Here is a 15,365-nt window from a genome sequence, read left to right as displayed (position 1 = left end):
GTATGCATACCTATTACATCCTGCCTCAGGCAGGATGTAATAGGAAGTGCATAAAATCACTACGTTCAGCCATAGAGCTCTATGGCTGAACCTAGTACAGGCGATCGCGCCCCCTAGTGGTCAAGTACACTAGGGGGCCTTGTAGTAAAAGTAAAAAAAAAAAAAAAAAAAAGTTTAAAAATAAAAAAAAAATAAAAAAATATTAAAAGTTCAAATCACCCCCCTTTCCCCATTTCACAAATAAAAATAAATAAAAAATAAAAAAAATAAACATATTTGGTATCGCCGCGTTCCTAAAAGTCCGATCTATTAAAATATAACATTAGTTATCCCGCACGGTTAAAGGCGTAAACGGAAAATAATTCCAAACGCCAAAACTACGTTTTTTGGTCGCATCGCGTACCCAAAAAAAAATAACTAAAAGAGATCAGAACGTCGCCCATATCCCATAATTAAATTAATTAAAAAGTACACTTCAGCCCGCAAAAAATGAGCCCTCACCCAGGTCCGTAGGTGGAAAAATAAAAAAGTTATAAGCCGCAGAACATGGCGACGCAACGCAAATTAGAAAAACCGTAAAAGTTGCGATTTTTTTTTTTTAGTGGTAAAACATAACGAAAACTATATAAGTTTGGTATCACCAGAATCGTAACGACCCATAGAATAAAGATAACCCATCATTTTAAACGAACTATGAACTCCAAAAAAAACGTAACCAGCGCAAAATTGTGGAATGGCGTTTTTTTTTTTTTTTACCCCACATTGAATTATTTCCTGATTCCCCAGAATATTATACGGTATAGTAAATAGTACCATTACAAAGTACAACTTGTCCCGCAAAAAAAAAGCCCTCATGTGTCTATATAGCCGGAAAATTAAAAAAGTTACGCTTATTTGAACGCAAGGAGGAAAAAAAAAAAAAATTAGCATAAAAGGCAATGTCGGGAAGGGGTTAAACCAAGAAAAAACACATGTACATTTTAGCTATGATGTGTCAGTAGTTGCCAGGCTCTTGAGAGACCAGTTGTTAGTGTAGGACTTGCAGTGAAATGGGGTCCCTTGGTGATGGGCTGCAAGCAGAAATGCATTGATCAATTCATGTACTAAAACCCCATTATTTATTTAATTGATTATTTGTATGTTAAGGTGAGTTAGTTTATTATGGTGAGTGCTGTGCCCCCTGTATTTGTATTTACTAGAGTGTGTGGTCACAGGCCACTGCACCCCAACTATATATATATATATATATATATATATATATATATATATATATATATATATATATATATATATATATATAATAACCCAAGAACTTATATAGAAGGCAACGTTTTCCTCCTGGCCAACGTACCCGTCTAGTTTAAGGCTTAGTAATGTAGAGTTTAAATGTCCCCATTCGTTGCCTTGGTTCTGCCAACTTGTGTAAGCGCCTCCAGCGGGCCACTCAGCGATGGTCTCCGTCTGCAATGTCACGGGAGATACTGTATGATATCTACTGAGTGTGAATTACCAATGTTCATGTTATTGTGAATGGAAGTTGACATTAATTATTTAAGAGTATTTAATTTGCAATTAACAGCAAACCTCTTGTCATCTGCTCAGTCTCTGATTATTATTGTTTTTTTAATTAAAGGTCAGCGCTGGGAATATAAGCAATACAGCAATGACGCGCAGAATATACAAGGGATCGCCAGGGAATCTAAGCGCAGAGTGATCGGGACTAGAAGTTTTTAGGTTGATCTGCTACTAATATCTCTACTTCTGCTGATTGTTCCACACGGTTCCAAACTGGTTCAAAGAAAGTCTTTAATCAGGTCCTGCGGATCCTTCAGCTCAGTAGACTTGTTTACTATAGGAACTTGTAAGATATTGTCATTCCAGCTATGAACTTTGCCAAAACTTTCACCCCTGTTTTTACCTAGACTGTCAAGGGTCCAGTTGTGGAGACCAGCTTGCCGTCTTTGCCATTTTTCCGTTCTGCAGTCTTAAACAAGCATCTCTTGGTCAACAGCGAACTCTTAAGTGGGTCAATGGTAGACCTCACAGACCTATTTACCCTGACCCTATTTCCTAACATCTGATTTCACTAAGTCCCACTGAGAGCATAAGTTCCTCTGTAGAAACCACATGAAGGGTCATTGTCCTATGGTAGAGTGTACGGTGTTGCTGTAGGCAGGTCATTCTTGTGCTGAAGCCGCATTGAACATTACTCATTGCTGGTGTGGCTTTGTTGAAGGCCATTGGTGGGGTGGCTTGGTTGAAGTCCATTGGTGGCTGAATGTTTTATTACATTCTCTTTCTCGAATCCCTGGAACTTACAATAGCTGAAACAATGTTTATTTGGAAAACCAGATCGCTTGGTGGACTTTGTCTACAACACTATGCAGTTGCAGGAGAGACCACTTCTTTTCAGTGTCAGTAATCTTTGGAGTCTGTTTTGGTGTGAAATAACCGGCGTGCACCATGGCTTTTTAAATCTGTCCTGAGTTTTGCCTCAGTTTTTGGAGCCAGCTCAGAATGGAACATTTGTTCTTTGTGGCCCCACCGGTGGCATTTCAGATAGCCTCTTTGGGATCAGTATGATTTGCCGACGGATTTGAACTTCTGTCCATTCTGAGTGTGGTAGTATGTTTCTGCTTTTCACCTGGAAGAACGGCCAAGGTACTGACCATAACGCTACTGGCACTGTCTCCATAAGAGGCTGACACAGTGGATCCAAAGTTCACTGCAGCCTGCCCTGAATAATTCTAATCCCTTGCTGTCTGGTTGTGAATGCCACAGATGGCCCTTCCAGTAGGGGTGGACCTTTGCGATTGCGTCTAGTGGTTTATTTGCCTCTAAACCACAGAATGTATGCGTTATCTCTCTTCATGGGCCAGCAGGACAATGCTGCTACTGTATGCTGATCTGCCCTTCATGACTCTTTTGTTATTTAGTTCAGTAGGTAGCCGCTCTGTGCACCTGTAAAAATCGGCCGAGCGATAAATACTTCCATCTCGGAGAGCTCCTGGGGGGGAACGTGAGATGTAGCAAGAAAGACTAAATCTCGCCTTTCTCTGTAGGGCACTAGTACTTACTGTATGACTAGGACTACTGGGACCTGAAGGTAGAGAGAGAATACATCGGACACAGACAGCCCAATGCTGAGTTGAATGCGCAGCCATTTGTGTAATGTAAAATCCATGCATTAGCACAGCACCGTGACCACAGAACAGGTGCACACATTTGCACATACTGTATGTGGATTTGCTTGCACCTCCCTGCAACTTTAGAGGTGGGATGTTGGAGGGATGGGATGGCCTGACCTAGGATGAGTGCAGTAAGGGCAAACCTGTACAGAGAGGCTTGTATGTCTGCCAGTAGCGATGTCCATCGCGGACGCACAAACATGCTGCTGCTGATGCTCGCCAGCACTAAATAGCTGCTTTTGGGCCTATTTTACCTGTCGCATTACAGAGGAGTTATTTATTTCAATTAAACTGAGTAGGGAAATCACTATTGAAATAAATTGTACAAAGAGCCCGAGTCACGTGCAATCAACACACAGTATCGATGTCCACAAACTGCACATCTGCCGAACAATTCTGATATCTATGGCATGTACACATAGGCGATGCTGTGATTAAGGCAGGTGATATGGCAGAGACGGTGGCAAATGCAGGATCTCTAGTGTGGGGTTTTCAAACGCTGTCTACAATCTTCCCCCCCTGCCACAAGGAATAAATATACAAACACAATAGAACCAATGCTGCACTCTAAGCACACATGCACCCACCTCATGGTAAGGCTCCTGTCTCTTTTTCCTGGAAGCTGCTCTCTGGTCCTGTGCACTGACTGAGGACTCATATCCACACACAAAGCAAACTTGGTAGAAGAAGCTGCTACCATTGGGCATGTTTCTGCGATCATATCATCATCATTACGCTTTATCTGTACCGCAGGAATGTGTTACTTGTTTATATGTTATTTTGTAATCAGAAAGTGTTATTCAGATCCCTGACACACGCTCCCACCAGGGCTAATTATACTGCCAGTCTGTCTTTGAAGTGTGAGAGGAAGCAAGAGCCCCCCGGAGGAGGCCGATGTGACACGGGTAAGAGATACAAGCTCTGAGCAGACCCTCAGATGGAATCAGCGCAGGAGACTGATGCCCCCACTACCCTCTCGCTGGGTGACCTGAACGAATCATTAGGAAACATGACAGAATCATTAGAACAATGCATCCGCGTGACTTGCTGAGCTGCAGACCTGCGTTATGGCTGGAAGGCCAGAGAGGCTGATAACACGCTCCGAGAGGGGCACTAACTGCCACAGCGGGAAGGCAAAATGAAAAATAGAATAGGTCACATTAACTACATACTTATATCATATAAATCATAGACATGTACATATTATAACATACCCTCCATAATCTGAGAGCGAAACCCGGTACAAATTCTGTATTTACGTGGTAATTCTGTCAGGTAACTTTGCGATCCCACCTCTTTCCCCCTGACAGACAGCTTCCCCTGCTCTCCTACCTCTCACCCCCTGACAGTCAGCTTCCCCTGCTCTCCCACCTCTCTTCCCCATGACTGACAGCTTCCCCTATTCTCCCACTTCTCTCCCCGACAGTCAGCTTCCCCTGCTCTCTTACCTCTCTCCCCCTGAGTCAGCTTCCCCTGCTCTCCAGCCTCTCTTCCTCTGAAATACAGCTTCCCCTGCTCTCCAGCCGCTCTTCCCCTAAAAGACAGCATACCTTGCTCTCCCACCTCTCTCCCTCTGACCGACAGCTTCCCCTGCTATCCAACCTCTCCCCCTAACAGTCAGCTGCCCCTGCTCTCCCACCTCTCTCCCCCTGACAGACAGCTTCCCTGGCTTTCTCTCCTCTCTCCTTTTGACAATTTTAAATGCATGTAAATTCCCAAAAAATTATTTTTAACCTTAGGAATGGACCAGTGGTAGGAGAAATGTTTGATGGTTCTATAGGAATAATTTTCCTGAGTTCATTCTTCTGCAGATGCGTTTGGGCCTCTGCATAGGATGAAATCAACATACATGCCCTCTCTCTCCTTACATGGGTCATCCCATGGGCAGCTTCCGCATATGCCAGGAGGAGGGGTTTGGGGAGCTACTGATCTGCCCCCACCATCTTTACATAGGCCATTAGCCTTTTGACTGTATCCATTCATCATCCACTGGCACATTCCTTTTAAATACACAACTCTTCATGTTTTATGAGATTCTGCTGGTCAATTTGTAAAAACATTAAATTGTATAGTGGTGTGATTCACAACAGTGGCCATCTTATTTTTGTTACCAAGTGCAACAAGATCACTTTATAGCATGTGAGCTTGACACTTAACAACTACTGCCTTTGCAGGGAGTTGCACAGCCTCAATGAGCTCCTTTACTTGCTGTGATATTAGCGTATTATATCATAGCAAAATCACGATGGAAAATGAGGATCTCTAAATCCAATACTACCGCATATCCCGTATATGGCCATCCTGAGTCTCCTTGTTGGTGACAACTACAATCTTTGTAGATGGTAGTGGCGTGTCAGAGATATCAGGTCTAATTGGAAAAATTTTGCTTTAAATATTCATCACAATCATGTTCTAAATCCTGCCTCTCATCCATCAGATCAGGTAGCAGAGTAGCAGGATTTAGCGTACCACACCTGACAATAGTCAGGTCATGTGGCGCTGGGAGCAAAAGTTCCCAACGAGAGAACCATGCACTGGAAATGTGTCTTGTCCATGAAGAGTTCATTAGAAAAGATGTAGCATTAGAGACACATAGTGTGCGGTGTTCTGTAATTTCTATACAAAGGCTGCAGCAGCCGCCACAGTCCTTAAGCATGTTGGTAAAGCAGATGCCACTCGGTCAAGTGTGCAACTGTAGAACCTGATGGGTCTATGTGAACCCCCATGTATATGTGTTCAAACTCCCAAGGCCTCTGCTTGTTGTTCTTTACAGTAAAAAAAGGTATATATCTGATATATTCAGTGCTGTGGTTTCTGTAAGTGCGTGTATCAGAGCCTTAAATGAACAATGATGTCAGTATATTGTACTTTGTCAGCTCTGTGTCAGTTAGATTTAGTAGTAGTAATAGAAAAGGTGTCAGTAAGAGAATCCTGTAAAGAATTTAAACACATCATTAGATCATAAACATATTGAATCAGCATTGTGGTAGCAATCATGCAACTCATTGTGGGACATAGTGGGGCTGTCCATAAAACTTTGGCTTAATTAAGTCCACGTATATTGGACTGTGCTGTAAATAAATGTATTAAGTCCTGACTATCTGCTATTTGATAGTAAGAGATATGCAGATCATAAATCAATGATTAGATAACTGTAATACTTCCATAACTGTAAAGTGAATTGATTTACACTAAAAAAAATAATAAGAATAATCGCATTGGGTAGATAACCTACAATAACGGAGTGTTGCAAATACTATGGGTATTAGATAATATGCTTTGTTGTAAAATCTGGAAAAAAACTATTTCTGCCTCAGATTTTAGAGGGCATTGTGGAATCCATGGAAGTTTTGGGCATCTCATTTCAGTTCAATATATATGTAACCTGCCTGTCAGTGGTCCATAGATGTTCAGAAACTTGTGACAGGATGAGTAGTTGAAAACTCATCAAAATACTAATTGCTAATGCCCTATGAGCATCACTCGTATCCTTTAACCCCGTGAGGGTCCTCATATCGGTTAGTGCCTTCTGACAGCAGTCTCTTATGGATTCCTGTTAATAATACACAATTTCTTCCAAACCACTCTGAGAAAAAACAATCATTAAATCATTACAAATATTTGAGAGAATATCATGATTAGTTGTGCAGCAAATGCGATTACTAGTAGCAGTACCCAGTAGTGCTGCACCTAATTGTGACCTCCATTCCTTATTTGTGGGCTCATATGCATGACCAATGGATCTAGTAAAGTGGCAACATGCAATCAGATAAATCAGTAAGCATAAAAATGCAACTCAATATGCATCTTATAATAATCACTATAAAATCTGTATTTTTTCAATAAGGGCTTTAATAAGGATTCTGCAGAGGTACCTGCAGACTCAATATTATTTTCTAAAGAATTTCTAGTGGCTCAGTAATAATAATAATAATATTTTTTTTAAAACACTTGCTTTTTCTGTGCAAAATGAAATGCATCAATTTGTAAATTAATCTTTTTTCTGGAATGGTCACACCTCTATTGGCTGGGATTTAATTTAAATAAAACAAGCAAAAGCAATAGCATTATTAAGCTCAGACATCATATTAGCATTTGTCATTTGGAAAAAAAAATGGCAGTTTTTAAACAGATGTTGACAAAACAACATTATCACATGAGGGAAGCAATGGGGAGGGGGCTGGAGGTCATCCTTGGGTATGGCTGATCACTGTCCCATACAAACATTGCAATAACTTTAATCTATTCATTGTGCTTTTTCAAAAGGGTAAACAATATCTTCAATTCTAAGATCTTTCAACACATAATTGTTTATATGTCCTTGTTATGGAAAACAGTTCTGTAACACTCCTTGGATATTTCACATCATTTAGGAATACAACTTTACTCTCTTATCAATCTCATTAACCATTTCCTGCCTTTAATCTCCTACAGAGTTATTTCTGATGTTACTCTCACCTCATCACTGAAAAAAACTTATTCCCTTCTGCTTTTTCAAAAATAAACAAAATTTTTTTTTTCAAAATTATTCTTTTTTTTCCCATTTTTTTTTTCTCCCTAAGGCTCTAAAAGACATATCACCTCTCCTCACTTCTCACTGAACAGAATTAACCCCTCAGTGGTACAGTACAATCTTTCCAAACATATGTGGGTTAGTGGGATATACTATCTCAATTCTTGAAGCTTTCACCACCTGTCACCAGACCATTGCGCGTTCACTCTCATCAAATAATCATTACCTCACAGGTGCATCATCATCGCCAATTCCAACTAACTATGACCAGCATAGTATTTTCTATTCCTTCTCACTTGCTCACACTAGTCACATACTTAGAGAACTTTCTGTGATCCCATACAAATGCTTAAAACGGTGTTACCTCTTTCAAAGACAAAAATGTAAATAAAATAAATGAAAAATGTCCCCAAAAAACCTAACCTTGCGTTATATGTCACCCAAATGTTATCATACCTACGCTGCGTTATATGTCACCCAAATGTTATCATACCTACGCATCCACATGTCCCACCCCCACCCTGTCTTCTTTTATTATGTTTCCCCATATATTCTACCTTGTACGTAGGTGGCAGATACCCCCTGTGAATCTCGCTACCGGTCAGCACTCTCACAGGAAAAAATCAACTCATCAAATCAGAAAAAAAAATATATGCAATATGTCATTCTTTGTTACCATATCTGCACATTGTCTAAGTGATCATTACACGATTAGATCACTATCTCCCCTGGTTATTTAGCTAACTGTGGCCACAGTATTAACCCCTTAAGATACTCTATCAATTTAGTACCCTCCCCCTTTTAAAACAAACAAAATTAAATTAACACAAATCAACAACAAAACAAAAATTGGCTTAAAGAAAACCCCACAGCCTTGAGTCAGTTATCACTGATTACCTTCCATTCATAAGAATAAAAATAAACCCAGGATTTATCTGCGCATTACTCAAGGTATATCTGATTCAATATATGTATCCAGATCAAGCAAATAAGCAATAGAAATTGCCAACAGAAAACACGGTCTAATATGTCAATATGAACCTTTAAGAATAGATGTTATATTGGACTTATATCTCATCGATATATATATCACTTTTTTTATCCAAAATGTATTACTCATTAAATGAAAAAAAACATTGAATTCACATGATCATTTCCTGTTTCTTTAACATGGACAACTCCTTATCTCGCATTACATCAACTGAATCCATCACTTTAGAGTTTCCAACTCACAGCTGCTTTGTTTAATAAACCAAAAAAAATTAAATCAAAAACCCATAGCAGAAAAACATCAGTCCTACATTACGGACTTCATCTCCGCAAGACAAGAAACCAAAAAAACTTTACAATGAGATAAACTCGATCTTACTTTGTTATAAACAATATTCCAATTAACTTTATTTATTCTGGTGGTAAAAATGAACTGTTACTTGGCTTACAATATTAGCATCTACTCCTTTAAACTCTGTATTTTAACGGACCTCTGTCTATGGATATAAAGAAATCAGCTCAAACTGTTATTGTAATCAGACTGCTTGCTAGCTCTAACAATGCAACGTATATTTAATTACTTATTAACATTTTCTTATATAAACCATATACAGTAGACAATCCGGGGGTTTCCAAACAATACAGATTATGGATAAATCATGCATTCCATTTCTTCCACATGTTGCTGGCCAGTCAACCAGAAAGAAATGTAAATACACAACCTCCTATCTCTAATCACCAAATTATAAGCACGGGAAAACCTACAACAAATATATGCAACTTCTTTAAAATTTATAGATTGGACAAACAAAGAAACTCTAATTATCAAAACAACCGCTACAGATTAGTTACTTCAGCAATATCCTCAGCAGACAATATACACCAAACAATCCAACCGCGGTCAAAAAATAAAAACAAACAAAAAAATACTGTCAATTAAAGAATATTTTTTTTAAAAAGTAGAAAATTATTGCCAGCATAACCTTTATATCAATATGATTGCTATAGTCTGCATGCTTTGCAAATAAACGAAAGGAACAAGCAAGGTTGTTTAAAACTTCCTGCCAAGTTTCTCGCTGCTCTCCTTATCTATTCTCTGACACAGAGAAGAAATGGGCGATGGGGGGGGGGGGGGGGGTTAGCAAGCTGACAGTCTGCAAAATGCAGCGTTGTCTTTCCATGCCTTAAATTACGATCTATTTGTTTTATAATTAAAAGTTGCTTCAAGTGATTTTGGATTAGCACACTTTAACAGATGTTGAGAAAGATAAGGGTACAAAAAATGCACCGACTTTACAATTTTTTCTACACATTTTTTTTTTTTTAATAGCTAATTTAATTTTTTTTTCTTCAAACTTTGATTTTCTCAATAACTGATAAAATGTAAAAACCAACATCATTGGATCTCGCTGGGGCCTCCAACTGACAAACCAGATATTTATCTGATAAGATTAGATATGATTGATAACCCAAACCTGTATATATTTGCTTTATTACCTTTAAATATAACGGCAACGCTGAAATGATTGCACACCCACACAACCTTGTTATAAAAGGTATGACAATGCTTTACTTAAAGAATAGCTTCATTACAGGTATTTGCAAATGCAGACTAACACAAGAAACATAAAACTGACTAGCTAATACTTAAACAGTAATTCTAAACCAAATCAAAATGGACACCTTTCAAGGACAGTGATCAGCCATGATTAAACCTCCTTCATAGTTACCTCCAGCCCCCCCGTGCTTGCTGGTTCTTCCTCAACTGCCTTTTTCCCCCCTTCTATCACTCTGTTATTTAAACCTTTATCACATTAATTATTTACTCATAAGCATTGAGTCTTATTGGCAAGCTCTGCTTTCAATCATGATGTCATAATTAACCCAACACCCAACTCCAGTGGCCTTGTGGGTCTACGCATGTGTGGCTTTGTTCCCATATTATTCAGTTTGTGGAGTCTAGGTGTCTGTCCTTGCTACATTATACTGTCAACATCACATTCTTAAGCTTCTAAAACCAAAAACAATTCTCTATAAGAAATCACTCTTACAGCACTGTTCTGAATGATCAGCCATTTTATAATATTATTATGCAAGTCATGCCTAACAAAATGGCTGCTGCTTCTAACAAACACCTGCTGCTTAGCGCAAAGGGTAGGTCTCATACGGCGTGGCTAGTACCTTGTGCAACAAGCTAACGCCACCTGCAGCAATAAATAACAATATTTGAGAAAACAGAGTATAACAAAAGTATATAATTATTGATGCGTTATTTCAGTTTTAACAATGGTCTCCGTCTGCAATGTCACGGCAGATACTGTATGATATCTACTCAGTGTGAATTACCAATGTTCATGTTATTGTGAATGGAAGTTGACATTAATTATTTAAGAGTATTTAATTTGCAATTAGCAGCAAACCTCTTGTCATCTGCTCAGTCTCTGATTATTATTGTTTTTTTAATTAAAGGTCAGCGCTGGGAATATAAGCAATACAGCAATGACGTGCAGAATATGCAAGGGATCGCTGGGGAATCTAAGCGCAGAGTGATCGGGACTAGAAGTTTTTAGGTTGATCTGCTACTAATATCTCTACTTCTGCTGATTGTTCCACACGGTTCCAAACTGGTTCAAATAAAGTCTTTAATCAGGTCCTGCGGATCCTTCAGCTCAGTAGTCTTGTTTACTATAGGAACTTGTAAGATATTGTCATTCCTGCTATGAACTTTGCCAAAACTTTCACCCCTGTTTTTACCTAGACTGTCAAGGGTCCAGTTGTGGAGACCAGCTTGCCGTCTTTGCCATTTTTCCGTTCTGCAGTCTCAAACAAGCATCTCTTGGTCAACAGCGAACTCTTAAGTGGGTCAATGGTAGACCTCACAGACCTATTTACCCTGACCCTATTTCCTAACGTCTGGTTTCACTAAGTCCCACTGAGAGCATACGTTCCTCTGTAGAAACCACATGAAGGGTCATTGTCCTATGGTAGAGTGTACGGTGTTGCTGTAGGCAGGTCATTCTTGTGCTGAAGCCGCATTGAACATTACTCATTGCTGGTGTGGCTTTGTTGAAGGCCATTGGTGGGGTGGCTTTGTTGAAGGCCATTGGTGGCTGAATGTTTTATTACATTCTCTTTCTCGAATCCCTGGAACTTACAATAGCTGAAATAATGTTTATTTGGAAAACCAGAGCGCTTGGTGGACTTTGTCTACAACACTATGCAGTTGCAGGAGAGACCACTTCTTTTCAGTGTCAGTAATCTTTGGAGTCTGTTTTGGTGTGAAATAACCGGCGTGCACCATGGCTTTTTAAATCTGTCCTGAGTTTTGCCTCAGTTTTTGGAGCCAGCTCAGAATGGAACATTTGTTCTTTGTGGCCTTACCGGTGGCATTTCAGATAGCATCTTTGGGATCAGTATGATTTGCCGACGGATTTGAACTTCTGTCCATTCTGAGTGTGGTAGTATGTTTCTGCTTTTCACCTGGAGGAATGGCCAAGGTACTGACCATAATGCTACTGGCACTGTCTCCATAAGAGGCTGACACAGTGGATCCAAAGTTCACTGCAGCCTGCCCCGAATAATTCTAATCCCTTGCTGTCTGGTTGTGAATGCCACAGATGGCCCTTCCAGTAGGGGTAGACCTTTTGCGATTGCGTCTAGTGGTTTATTTGCCTCTAAACTACAGAATGTATGCGTTATGTCTCTTCATGGGCCAGCAGGACAATGCTGCAACTGTATGCTGATCTGCCCTTCATGACTCTTTTGTTATTTAGTTCAGTAGGTAGCCGCTCTGTGCACCTGTAAAAATTGGCCGAGCGATAAATACTCCCTAGGAGAGCTCCTGGGGAGAAGTAGCAAGAAAGACTAAATCTCGCCTTTCTCTGTAGGGCACTAGTACTTACTGTATGAATAGGACTACTGGGACCTGAAGGTAGAGAAAGAATACATCGGACACAGACAACCCAATGCTGAGTTGAATGCGCAGCCGTTTGTGTAATGTAAAATCCATGCATTAGCACAGCATGTGACCACAGAACAGGTGCACACATTTGCACATACTGTATGTGGATTTGCTTGCACCTCCCTGCAACTTTAGAGATGGGATGTTGGAGGGATGGGGTGGCCTGACCTAGGATGAGTGCAGTAAGGGCAAACCTGTACAGAGAGGCTTGTATGTCTGCCAGTAGCGATGCTGCTGCTGATGGTTGCCAGCACTAAATAGCTGCTTTTGGGCCTATTTTACCTGTCGCATAACAGAGGAGTTATTTATTTCAATTAAACTGAGTAGAGAAATCACTATTGAAAGAAATTGTACAAAGAGCCCGAGTGACGTGCAATCAACACACAGTATCGATGTCCACAAACTGCACATCTGCTGAACAATTCTGATATCTATGGCATGTACACATAGGCGATGCTGTGATTAAGGCAGGTGATATGGCAGAGACGGTGGCAAATGCAGGATCTCTAGTGTGGGGTTTTCAAACGCTGTCTTCAATCTTCCCCCCCTGCCACAATGAATAAATATACAAACACAATAGAACCAATGCTGCACTCTAAGCACACATGCTCCCACCTCATGGTAAGGCTCCTGTCTCTTTTTCCTGGAAGCTGCTCTCTGGTCCTGTGCACTGACTGAGGACTCATATCCACACACAAAACAAACTTGGTAGAAGAAGCTGCTACCATTGGGCATGTTTCTGCCATCATATCATCATCATTACGCTTTATCTGTATCGCAGGAATGTGTTACTTGTTTATATGTTATTTTGTAATCAGAAAGTGTTATTCAGATCCCTGACACGCGCTCCCACCAGGGCTAATTATACTGCCAGTCTGTCTTTGAAGTGTGAGAGGAAGCCAGAGCCCCCCGGAGGAGGCCGGTGTGACACGGGTAAGAGATACAAGCTCTGAGCAGACCCTCAGATGGAATTAGCACAGGAGACTGATGCCCCCACTACCCTCTCGCTGGACGACCTGAACGAATCATTAGGAAACATGACAGAATCATTAGAACAATGCATCCGCGTGACTTGCTGAGCTGCAGACCTGCGTTATGGCTGGAAGGCCAGAGAGGATGATAATACGCTCCGAGGGGGGCACTAGCTGCCACAGCGGGAAGGCAAAATGAAAAATAGAATAGGTCACAGTAACTCGACATACTTATATCATATAAATCATAGAAATGTACATATTATAACATACCCTCCAACATCTAAGAGCGAAACCCGGTACAAATTCTGTATTTACGTGGTAATTCTGTCAGGGAACTTTGTGATCCCACCTCTCTCCCCCTGACAGACAGCTTCCCCTGCTCTCCTACCTCTCACCCCCTGACAAACAGCTTCCCCTGCTCTCCTACCTCTCACCCTCGGACAGTCAGCTTCCCCTGCTCTCCCACCTCTCTTCCCCCTGAAAGACAGCTTCCCCTATTCTCCCACTTCTCTCCCCCTGACAGTCAGCTTTCCCTGCTCTCTCACCTCTCTCCCCCTGACAGTCAGCTTCCCCTGCTCTCCAGCCTCTCTCCCCCTCACAGACAGCTTCCCCTGCTATTCAACCTCTCCCCCTAACAGTCAGCTGCCCCTGCTCTCCCACATCTCTCCCCATGACAGACAGCTTCTCCTGCTCTCCAACCACTCTCCCCCTGACAGACAGCTTCCCTGGCTTTCTCACCTCTCTCCTTTTGACAGTCAGCTTCCTCTGCTCTCCCACCTCTCTTCCCCCTGACAGACAGCTTCCCCTATTCTCCCACTTCTCTCCCCCTGACAGTCAGCTTCCCCTGCTCTCTCACCTCTCTCCCCCTGACAGTCAGCTTCCCCTGCTCTCCAGCCTCTCTTCCTCTGAAAGACAGCTTCCCCTGCTCTCCAGCCTCTCTTCCTCTGAAAGACAGCTTACCTTGCTCTCCCGCCTCTCTTCCTCTGAAAGACAGCTTACCTTGCTCTCCCACCTCTCTCCCCCTGACAGACAGCTTCCCCTGCTATCCCACCTCTCTCCCCCTGACAGACAGCTTCCCCTGCTATCCAACCTCTCCCCCTAACAGTCAGCTGCCTCTGCTCTCCCACCTCTCTCCCCATGACAGACAGCTTCTCCTGCTCTCTGACCACTCTCCCCCTGACAGAGAGCTTCCCTGGCTTTCTTACCTCTCTCCTTTTGACAGTCAGCTTCCACTGCTCTCCAACCTCTCTCCCCCTGACAGTCAGCTTCCCCTGCTCTTCACCCTCTTTCCCCGACAGTCAGCTTCCCCTGCTCTCCTACCTCTCTTCCCCTGACAGACAGCTTCCCCTATTCTCCCACTTCTCTCCCCCTGACAGTCAGCTTCCCCTGCTCTCTCACCTCTCTCCCCCTGACAGACAGCTTCCCCTGCTATCCCACCTCTCTCCCCCTGACAGCTTCCCTTGCTATCCAACTTCTCCCCCTGACAGTCAGCTGCCCCTGCTCTCCCACCATGATATACTGCTTCTCCTGCTCTCCAACCGCTCTCCCTCTGACAGATCGCTTCCCTGGCTTTCTCACCTCTCTCCCCCTGACAGTCAGCTTCCCCTGCTCTTCACCCTCTTTCCCTGACAGTCAGCTTCCCCTGCTCTCCCACCTTTCTCCCCGACAGTCAGCGTCCCCTGCTCTCCAACCTCTCTCCCCTTGACACACAGCTTCCCCAGCTCTCCCAACTTCTCCCC

At 42.0% G+C, this 15,365-nt stretch overlaps 1 long non-coding RNA gene across 3 annotated transcripts in view; it reads left to right on the top strand.

Moving 5' to 3' along the window:
• The window catches only part of LOC146045276 (uncharacterized), a 44,681-nt gene extending 33,448 nt beyond the window's left edge, over positions 1 to 11,233 (top strand). For 2 of the 3 annotated variants that reach the window (XR_014465400.1, XR_014465401.1), the window contains one exon: positions 1,634 to 1,898. This is a non-coding gene — a long non-coding RNA (uncharacterized LOC146045276). Of the gene's footprint in view, positions 1 to 1,633; positions 1,899 to 11,160 lie in introns of those variants that run through there. The other variant, XR_014465402.1, reaches the window with a different exon arrangement.
• Positions 11,234 to 15,365: the final 4,132 nt, after the last annotated feature.

The sequence above is a fragment of the Crinia signifera genome, chromosome 11 (genome assembly GCF_055691185.1).
Source record: "Crinia signifera chromosome 11, ASM5569118v1, whole genome shotgun sequence".
NCBI lineage: Eukaryota > Metazoa > Chordata > Amphibia > Anura > Myobatrachidae > Crinia > Crinia signifera.
This window is presented reverse-complemented; position numbering and strand designations above follow the sequence as displayed.